This window comes from Syngnathus floridae, chromosome 9 (assembly GCF_059516105.1).
Source record: "Syngnathus floridae isolate MCC-2025c chromosome 9, RoL_Sflo_1.0, whole genome shotgun sequence".
Taxonomy (NCBI): Eukaryota; Metazoa; Chordata; class Actinopteri; order Syngnathiformes; family Syngnathidae; genus Syngnathus; species Syngnathus floridae.
This window is the reverse complement of record NC_142421.1, coordinates 10571921-10582781: the sequence shown is the minus strand read 5'-3', so window position 1 is coordinate 10582781 and position 10861 is coordinate 10571921. Positions and strand designations below refer to the sequence as shown.

The 10861-nt window shown below is 40.6% G+C and overlaps 1 long non-coding RNA gene across 3 annotated transcripts; it reads left to right on the top strand.

Moving 5' to 3' along the window:
* The first annotated feature begins 1690 nt into the window (after positions 1-1690).
* On the top strand, positions 1691-10061 carry LOC148393443 (uncharacterized). Of its 3 annotated transcripts, XR_015860326.1 has the most exons (8): positions 1691-1822; positions 2097-2130; positions 6604-6700; positions 6784-6873; positions 7101-7189; positions 7537-7599; positions 8017-8706; positions 8875-10061. It is a non-coding gene; the product is annotated as an uncharacterized LOC148393443 (long non-coding RNA). The 3 variants fall into 3 exon arrangements; XR_015860327.1 differs by having other exon boundaries at positions 7101-7154; positions 8017-10061; XR_015860325.1 differs by having other exon boundaries at positions 8017-10061.
* The last annotated feature ends 800 nt before the right edge of the window (positions 10062-10861 follow it).

Here is a 10861-nt window from a genome sequence, read left to right as displayed (position 1 = left end):
GCGGCCCCCTGTGCCAAGTGGCACCCCAACCTGTGGCACAGGGGTGTCAAACTCGTTTTTTTCGCGGGCCGCATTGTAGTCATAGCTTCTTTCGGAGGGCCATTATGACTGTCAACCCAAATAAATATATGAGCACCCCATATTATATTCAGTAAAAGCTACAAAACAAACTGACAAATAACTCGTTTTCAAATCAGATGGTCAAATATTTAAAAAAAAAAGATTTTATTAAAAGTGAAGACAATTTGCAATTCTAGTAATGACACACGAATTTGATGCACAATTTGTCTTCGCGGGTCACATAAAATGATGTGGCGGGCCAAATCTGGCCCCCGGGCCTTGAGTTTGACACCTGTGCTGTGGCATATGTATTTGTATACACAACTGGGCTGTCCCAAGTTTTTATTTAACAATGTTACACTGTATTGTGTATTATACATTCAGATGCCACGCGTTAAGGGTGAGCTTATATATAGTTGTGGTTGTTTGAGGGGGGTGTCAGTCGATGCCCCCTCTCAGGTAGATGCCCATGGTCGGACGTCTTTTTCTTCTTCTATTCTTCAGCTATCATGCTGCTACAATACAACATTCATCCATAGCAAACACTGATTGAAATTGCTGTTTGCTCAACAAACAAAATGCAGAGTAACACTTTGTATCGGTTAATTGTTTATAGCAACCACAAAGGTGTTTTTTCTTCCAAAAGAATGCAGAGCTCAGCAAAATTCAAGCTGTGACAGATGCGCTCACATGTTATGTTTACATAAAGGGATTGAGTAGTACTTTGCTATCACAGCCTGCTGGACAGATGTCACTGACCAAAAAAGAAGAAGCATAGCATCATAACAAAATCAGGCCCCAAATGTTTACAATAAGCATATGTACTGTAACTATTTGCTCTAGTTATGAGGAAAATATTTAGAGAAAAACCTTTACCACCCACCATCACGCTAACAGCTCCTATCACGTCTCCTATCCAATTCCATATAACTCTTGACGTATGAACACAGAGCAGAGTTTTCATAGCAAGTTTAAGAGCTACACTCCCCAGCTGGTTGAGTGTGTTTGCAGATTTAACAATGCAGCCTTCATTTCTTGGCCTTCTCTTCTCGTCGTATGGTGAACAACTGGAACACTAAAAAGGACTGGGTCCATATTTGATTTGTAAATTAGCCAACCTCGCTTTTGTTCTTGAGACTATTTTGTGATTAAGGACTGTATAAATCAACATGGCCTGACTTGACTTCTTTTGTTGAGTGTATTCACACACAGATAGTGTCTAAGAATTAAGATATACGAACAGTACAGTGCGACATTAGGGAAATAAGAACCTCAGAACCATCGAGAGTTGAATATTTACTCCCCCGTGTTGGTGTTGCTGGCTAACGCTTTGTGCCATTCAAAATCCCTATTGTGTCAATGCCGCGCTGACATACAAAGATGGATGTGTTTTTACACTGATTCCACCCCACGTCCTCCCTTAAAAATGTTTTTTTAGAAATAAACGTGTCGGCATGTGTGTTTTTGAAACCCACACCAGTGAGAAAAGACGAAGCAATGCGTTCCAAAGATTGAATAAATATTTGATATTCCACAGTTGAGGCCACACCATCACAAGTGGAACAGAAAACGCACACAAAGTGAATAAAGAAAAAGGGGGAAAAAACACAACTTCATTGCATTACGATCAGGCATTTCCCGTCGTGTTGTTTTCTTTTGTCCTGATTCAACTGCTTCAAAGGTTTGGCAGCATAGAAAACTATTTGGAAAAAAATATCTTTACTGAAGCTCCATTGGATGGGAGAGCATTCAAACATCTTTTGTATGTACAGAATTTGGGATTTTCTCTCTGAGGGGTTAACTTATCATTTTCCTCGCATCTCTTTTCATAAGTTTTGCTTCCGTTTATCACTTTCTTCCGGTTTGCCTCACACTGGACGCTCACACACGTTATTTCTCTCCCGAGATTGTGTTTATTGTCACTAACGACTTGTCCAAACAGGAGGTTATTTGAGAGCCAGCATCTATAAAGAAATCGCACGGAGGTCAAAATTTCTCAAAGTCATCTAACTGTATTGTTATTTGGAATTTTCCAGATGGTGCCAAATGTAGTAACCTCATGGATGGAAGGTATGAAAAAAAACTTCCTCACTCTTCAATGCCGCCCTCCCGCCAGCAACTTTGAATAATTCCATGTGTTTCAGCAAGCTTGCAATATTTCAACCTCTAAAATAAAACCTGCTTTATCTGCTCTTCTTAATTAATACCATACTGCTTTATATTTCATCAACAAAACAGTGAAGTTAATTTGTAACATAAACTTCCCAATGTGTCACATCTTTTCATGTGCATCCATTCTTTGTAAATGTTCATTGGAGGAAGTCTTTGTTCATGTTTGTGTGTCTGCTTCAGACTTTTGTGTCATAGCGTGGAAGTGGGGCTCTACACATGTTTTTAATCAGGCAATCGAGCTTTGGACTGGCCAGACAAGTGTACACCCCACAACCCCCTTTTCTTTCCACCTTATTCCTTCTCTTATTCCTTCCTTCCCTCCACTTCTCTATAATGAAAACATTTTCTCTCTGTCTGCTGCTGGAGAAAGGCTCTCTGTCTCCGTAATGTGGCAAAGAGACTTTCTATACTGTATGCATTCATCAAAAAGTTCACCTTTCAGCTTTTTTCACTGAACTAACATGGACAGTTTATCCTTGTTAATTACAGTTGTCTGATCTAGCAAACTTACCAATTAGTTGAACAATTAAAGGTAAAAGCGGGTGAAAAGTTGCTTGTGCACGCAAAGATATACGGAGGCTTGTCTTTGTGCCGATTGCACAAGAATGCAACATAGTTCATTTTTTGTATTGTGAAGACGTATTTGCAAATTGATTAATTTAGTATGTGTACAATTAGTGATGGCTTCCCTCAAAGCAGTTTTCTGATTATTGCATAATACTAATTGTGATTGAGACAAATGGACAGCCAGAGCTGCCCAAAATGGATGTTTTCTGAAGATCATGCTACATGATTTCTCCGAAGTTTTAAAGAAAAAAAATGATGCAGGACCAGCACAGACTTGTACAATGGCCACACACCCTGTATGTGTTAAATCAAAGCAAGCATGGACTTTTTTTTGGACGCTTGTTGGCTTCCCTAAACATCTGAGCAACAGATTTCCTTCTAGTAATGTTTGTCTTCCATTAGCACTTTCAATTTCATCACTTACTTTGAACTTCTCTTTGCTGAAACCAATCAGAATACCCATTTTAAATATGGTGGTCTTCACCTTCACCACTTTTACCTGTTGCCAACAATACACGCAATTCATTTGACCGCAGATTACGATTTGTACATAACTGAACTAAATTGAGGACGAATCACCGATTTCGCAATCAGATTTTGACCTATACAACTGATTTAGAGAGCCGCAAATAATAGATTGTGCTATACATAAGACATTAGAAGCTAACGTTACAAAATAATGTAATAGAAATAAAAGTGTCATTAGCATCGTAATCCATCATACACTAACTCAGCACAGCCCACATTTATCTTTACATTTATTTTAATTTACCTTCCTCACATTCTACATTAGGCCTTCTGCACTCAGTCAGGCATCCTGCAAAAGTCGGTCCCAGAGATATGACAGTTTGATTGACAGGCTCATTAAGGCTCTGTTACATGGCTGCTTGAACATTTGCAGCAGAAGCAGGACCTGACCAGCCCTGAAGCATCACTGCTTTTCAACGCAACTTTATTTGGTGGGGAAGCGCACCTGGACCTAGTGACATTTACCACGAAGATGACGCTTTGGATAATCATTTAGGTGAGGGTGGATTCTTTGCATTCAGCCTTCGAGCTAGCCTGAAATTTCTGTGCACACAAACACAGCGACTGACTGACTACCTGGCCTATTACAAGAGCTTTAGAGCCTTTTAACAAATCCGCTCAACTAAAACTAAACAGAGTGAACACAGAAATTAGCTTTGAGGCCAGATTTAAATGAATTGTGACTTGAACGCTTCACATTAGGAGCTTGAGCCTACGTGTTGCGCACATCTGAGTCCTGATGAGTCAACAACTGGGGTTTAACTTTTAACACCTGTGACCAAATGACACTCATGTGTTTGTTTTCTTGGCCTATTAAGTAGTTCACCAGGCAAGCCATTAAGTAGTTACATTAAATGGTTCAATGAAACCCAGGCTGTTTTTTTTTTTTTAATTATTTGACTAAGAGGAAGGAGCTGCAATAACAAAATCAAGAAATGCAGACTTGATCTTCACAATGTTTATAGTATTTTACCATAATGTAAATACAAGCGTGATGTAAGTTCATTCATTTCTTTCCGGATACAAATAGTATCCTGCAGCATTAGCACTTTCTTCAAACCACAGCAAATACATCAGCCAATTTATTGATGGTGTCTTGTGTCAAAAGACAAAGATGTTTTTGAACAGCTCTTGCCCACCAAGCATCTTGCACTTTCTTAATGATGATAAATGATGCTGGTGTACCTTATTGGAGCAGGCTGCAACTAGAACTGATTGCTGGTGCAGTGGAGGAAATGTGCCTTCAGAAAGACTAACAGCAGCAGCAGCAAGTATGGAAGCCTACTATGTGTTTAAATGTAGTGTGAAATGCTTTGAAATGGGAGAGAGTTTCAAGGAAACGATTAGATTTTGTTTTAATGTGCAATCCTTGTAGGTTACTATTTAATGTGGAGGCCAAATCAGACTAAACCTCAAGCCAAAATTAACATCCTAAGCCTGGTAGAATGTAAACTCATTTGTGAATTGTACATTTTGGCACGTAAAATTGTCTGTGCTGGTAAAACGGGCAGGAAGCTTACACTCATGCGGTCACCTTCACACGTACTTGATTTTTCTAACATGCTTGTTGCAGAGAGAAAAAAAAAACATTTGGAGTGTTTTTTGTCATTCAGGAATAATGTCAACAATTGCCCTGTTTATATACACTCACCTTTGGCTGCCCAGCTGGATTCACACTTTTTTTTTTTCTTTTATAAACGGACCAAAAAAATATGAGTACCGTATTTTCCGCAGTATAAGGTGCACCGGATTATAAGGCGCACCTTCAATGAATGGCACATTTTAAAACTTTGTCCATACATAAGGCGCACCGGATTATAAAGTGCAAAGAATAAATAACTCAATGTTGCTCAAACATTAATGCAATCACAATATAGTAACACTCAAAATACTGAAAACAATAACAATATATCAATAGGTCAACATTGCTCAAACGTTAATATCACACAACACACAAAATAAACACGTAAAGCTTACTTTAATAAATTAGTCCTCATCCACAAATCCATGTTGGTCCATATACATGGTGCACCGGATTATAAAGGGCACTGTCAGTTTTTGAGAAAGGAGGTTTTAGGTGCGCCTTATAGTGCGGAAAATACGGTACTATATCAATTCTGACTTGAGATTAGCAAACACGAGTCCAGGCTTGTTTTTCTCGTCAGTAACTCCACTGCAGTACTATCATCAGCAACAGGGTGCCCTACTCATTATATGTCTGTTAATGACTCGGGAGTAAAATGTGGCTATTTATAGCTTCCCTATTCTAATAAAAAAATTATAGTAATGTTAACTTTGTATGCCATATTCTTAATATGGAAAAGATGCAGGCTGGCGTCTCTCGAAAATATGTCATTGTGAATAGGGAAAGACGTTAAAAGACTAGGAGGCTCGAATGCAGGTCACTGTTTGTCTGTAGTCAGTGTGACCGAATGGCTCAAAAAAGCTAAATAAAACACAGACACTGCAGAATCAAAACATTTCATGTGAACCGAGCTGACATTCCAAACCCTGCGGGAGCCGCTTGGTATAATCGCTCCGTGTGGTGAAATGATAATTACGATAAGTGATCTGTGAACTGTAGCTGTACGGGAGTGGAAAAGTGGATCTCCGCACACGGAGGAACCACTGTGATATGTGTGCTGGCATGCCAAAACCACAGAGCTTACACAGCCCTGAGGATGACGAGAGTGGGCCGATTGAGGAAGGCTCACATGAAACGACGACCAAAGCCCGTAAAGACTTTCAGATGGACCGTGCCCTGTGTGTTTGATTTTTAGCGGTTGCAGGGTGGCTTGGCTCACCCTCACTCTTCAATCCACCAGCAATTTTCTTGAGTTCTATTGTGAAAAAATTCATAGTACACATGTGTAACTCATTGATTCCATTTTTCAATTCTTTCATGTCTCACTGATGATTGTGGCTTTACAATTTCAACTGCTGTGTGAATGTTTCAAATCTGTGGACATCACCAAATGCCACCAAGAATTCACCATGGAGATTTGGTTTGGTTTATGTCAATGTAAATGTCTATACGTAAATGCTATATCAATAAATGCTGTGTGCGTGCGTGCGTGTGTGTGCATGCATGCGTGTGTGTGTGTGTGGACAGACAGACCATGCATGAAATCCTCCATCCATTTCACTCAATGCAGGTCGTAACAGCCACTGCCCCAACTTCTTTATTCCTCTGTGCAAACACATCTATACATGTGAATTTATGTCCTGTGATGTTTGCTCAAAACTTTAATTCCCGCTTGGTTCATCCTGTTCCAGGAAGTGCAGCAGCCGTCTAGCGAGAGAACTCAGTCACAAGAGGAGGCTGAACTTCTAATTGGCCTCAATGCCAGGCTGCTATGTGAGCCAATAAGAGGTAAGTGCTGGATTGCTCTCCAGATCGTCAGCGATAGCGTTGGACCTTATGACCGTGTCATGATTGCGCTGTTGTCCAAACAGAGAACAGGTGTGCAAGCTCTCTGGAGCTCAGGTGGCCTTCCTGGATACCCAAAGCAAGCTGTAGCTTGGCCAGACGCACACCCGCCCTAAGTAAACACACTTGGAGATTGTTCTGCACTGCATGCTTTTAGATTTGGGAGGGGAGGAAAAAAGTCTTTCATTGACATATATGTGTACAGTAAATATGTAACTAATTTCTAGGAAGAGTCCATAAAATGTTGCATTTGTCTCCACTGGAGCTTTCTAAGCACTGCATATGAGCACACATGTACAGTACATGTGTTGTATAATCAATGTGCTCGATTCTTTCCTTTCAGACTTTTACAAAGGAGTATTTGGGGCGCCCTGGAAAAAGACCACCACCACCCAATGTAAGATTTATCAAGGCTGTCCAAAATGAATATTGGTAATTACCGCAATATTTCTTTTCATTTCTGTAGCGCTTAATACACAAGGCTGTCTCAGCATCACTTTGTTTCTTTTCATTGACTGCTTCCAAGACAGCGGTTGGAGAGCCGGGATAATGCTAGGGGTCAGTGTCAGTGAAAATATTTAGGGAGAAGTTATGGCTAATGGCAAGGAAGGAAGGCTTGGATGCGCATGGGTCCTTTCTGGCACATCAACCGGAATTTGTGTGAACGAATATGCTTAACATCTCTTGACACTTGGAGACTGAAATGAGCAATGAATCTGTCTTTATATCCTCTTTATTGGTTTGGTTAGCCTGCATCTTATTTTGCTTTTGGTTTTTAGGGAAAACCAGAGTCAACGTGGGAGGAGGCTACACCCGTTGTGGGTTGGAAAGAAGCTTACAGTGTGTGTACTGGAACAATATTCTTTAATGGATTTTGAAAACATTTCCACATCAAACCCTGGCATTAACTAACCAAATCTAATTGTGCTGGGGAAATATTGGGTTTCATTTTGGATTGGGAATTTTAGTAAAAAATAAAATAAAGGGATTTTCCCACATTTATTGAGAACTATATGATGGTTCCCATTAGAGTTGGAAGGGTACAAAACCTCTATCTTTCCATGAATAATGATAAACATGGATTTTTTAAAATGAGAATGCTAATGCCAATTTCCGCATTCTACTTGTGGATAAAAGCACAAAAACCGGAATGAAGCAAGAAAACAAAAACAACCTGGAATGAATTTGGCAATGTTACCAGGAATTATTTTTCATTGGGATTTTGTTGCTTTCCGTGATTTAATGACTCTCACATTCAGGAGAAAATCTGCAATCATCTGGAGATCAATCCAGTCTTTGGTCTGCCGAACGTGAGGGACCCAGACACCCTTCCATCTTTTTGGCTGCTAAGCTGGTCGAGCATTAGCCAGTGGAGGACTGCGTGTCTGCGGGGATTTAGGCTTGCCTTAACTCAACGATTCTCCAGCCAAAGCCAACACCCCTCCAGGGTATGATGACAGAGACAGAGACCTCCACCCTCCACTCGTCTTTTTTTCTGGGAGGCCCCTTTTATGGCTATTATCTAAGACCCCAGGCGGCAGAATCCTCTGTTTTTTTACCATTCCTCACCTTTTAGTCTTTTGCTTTCCCCTTTATGCAAGGTTTGTTTGGAATTTGGAAGCACGCAGTGTAGCACAACCACAGCCTTCTGTAAGGCCGGCCAGGGCCTCTGATAAGTCCGCTGCTGTGTGAGCACAAACATTGCGCCACCGAGTAAACGGACTCTGGGGGCCACGTCTGAGCACTTTTGTTTATTGTGGCTCTCTAAGCCAGGTCAGTACAGGCAGAGAATTCTGCTTATAGGTCTGCGTTATCTTAAAATCCTAGCCCAGATGTTGTGAACCAGCCTTTTCTTTGAAATGATTATCTGAATTTACCGTTGTTTTTTTTCTCTTTCCAGGACGTTAATCTAAGGTCTTTACGAAGCACGGTTATGAAAATAGCCTTTGGTAACAATTTTCATGCCAATTATTTGACCTGAATGAGTTTTTTTTTATTAACATATATTTCCTGATTATAATTTATAGGTGGTTACATTTCTAGAGACAGACGATGTGCCTTTTCAAATCTGAAACAACTTATTTATTTTTCTCTTTTTCTGTCATCTTTGCTTCCAGTTCCTGGAGCTGCAGGAAGAAGGAGTCACCTCCGAGAGTTATGGCGGGAAACAGACTTAAGTGCTTGTCTAAACACTGTCACCGATGTTCCAGCACTCGGACAAATATCGCCCCCTTACACTGTGTATTCTATCTGAGTTGACACACCGGAGGCTGTGCTTCCTGTTCTGGATCGACGTTCATTCATCCCAGTGTCCCACAGGTAGTGTGACAATTCAAAATTTACAAAAGAGGATCTCATTTGGGAGATTAGACTTTGTTTCCTTCAGCACATCCATACTCCCCCCCAATGTGCAATATATCTCGCTCACTAAAACGTCACAATGTTTTTTTTTCCGTAAAAATAATAATTTTTCCGAAGTTGTCCTTCAATTATGCATTGTCAGCAACTCTTTTCAGTCATACAATGCAGACACAAGCGTCTCATTTTGGTCAACTAAAGTAACATGATGAAAGGCTGTCAGTCCTGACTGACACAATATAAGCATTCCACCAATTATCTTCCTGTATAGACTTGTATGAATATGCTTTTGTGAGTTTTAAACCTTCCATCTATCCATTTAAAAATGTTGCCCTTGTATGTCGCAATTTTGTTCCAATTTAAGTTAGGGCACAGCTTTATATCATATGGATCACAGTGATTTGTATTGGGAAGCACTTCAATGCATTGTACCTTCTTCACTGGTGGCCTCGGAGCACAACTTATAGTGTCAATGTGATGCAGATTGAGTCAACTAGATACACATGTTATTGCCTCCTGCTTGGTGAAGAGCCAGTAGTCTGTGTAGCCCTCCCGGGAAAAAAAAAATCTCCATGATCTTTTTTGTTTAATACGTTTTACACCATCTCCTCAATCTAATGAAAATGATTCATGGGTAGCTGAGTGACTAATTGAAAAAGCACTTGTATTAAACGTCACTCGCTTTTCAGCTTCTCGACACGTTGCGCGTAATGACTGAAGAACGTGAGAGCAAAAAAATGTGTTTGTGGTTTCTTCACAGGAACCAGTGACTGTTCACATTCAGGTTTCATTTTGGGCAAATGTAACTAACTTCATCTTCTCCCGTGTTGATCTTCTTAATGAGGGATTTTGTTTGCTGTGGAAGTGAAATGTTTTGTCTGAGTGTAAATTGCACATAATTGAGCCATTTGGATGGCGGACAATAAAGTCCCTGGATGAACGGCGAGGCTGGCTGAAAGTGGATAAGTGGGATTTGCAATGTGGATTGATTTGTGGTTTGCAATAATGCAGACTCTGTATTGATTAGTTGTGGTAAAGAAGGAGCTGAGTCAAAAGGCCAAGTTGATCGGGGAATCTATGGTCCTGTGGGTCATGACCGAAAGAGTCAGTCAGAGTTTGCAGCATTTGAAGTATTTGAAGTTAAATGTCTTGAATTCAAAAATGAACAGGGAGGCGGTGTGAGCTAGACATTGTGTCTATCTATGTATGCCCCCATGTTGAGACTATGCTCCACCCAGCGTTTGTTCTTTGACTCACAGTGTGTTTTAAAGACATGCCTTTCTGCAACTGAATGTAATTGTTCTCTACAATAACACCCGACATGTTTATCCTGGCACGGACTAATATGTGTGAGAGGGGCCCGTACTTTATTTTCTTATGGTATCTTGCTGCACCATGGATTGCCAAGATCATTAAGGGCAGAGGGAGTTTATGGAAATATGTGTGCGGCATTGCTGCATTGAAGTACTCTCCCGCTCTCATCAATTCTTCGTGTCAAGCGGTGGTCAGCACACACTGTACACTGCCTTTTCCACCTCAGGATGTGGAGACGTCCCAGCGCAGACTTACTTGGGTGTTTTTTTGGGGGGGGTTATGAGGTGCCTGGAGCAAACTGAACTTAAACCTCTAATTGACAGCTATTTAAAATGTGACCCCAGAGGTGGTCCAGGTGTGAGACAAAGGAGCACGTCCAGCCAGCAGCACCAAATAAGGAGTTTCTTGAGATCTCTGACATGACCATGAATT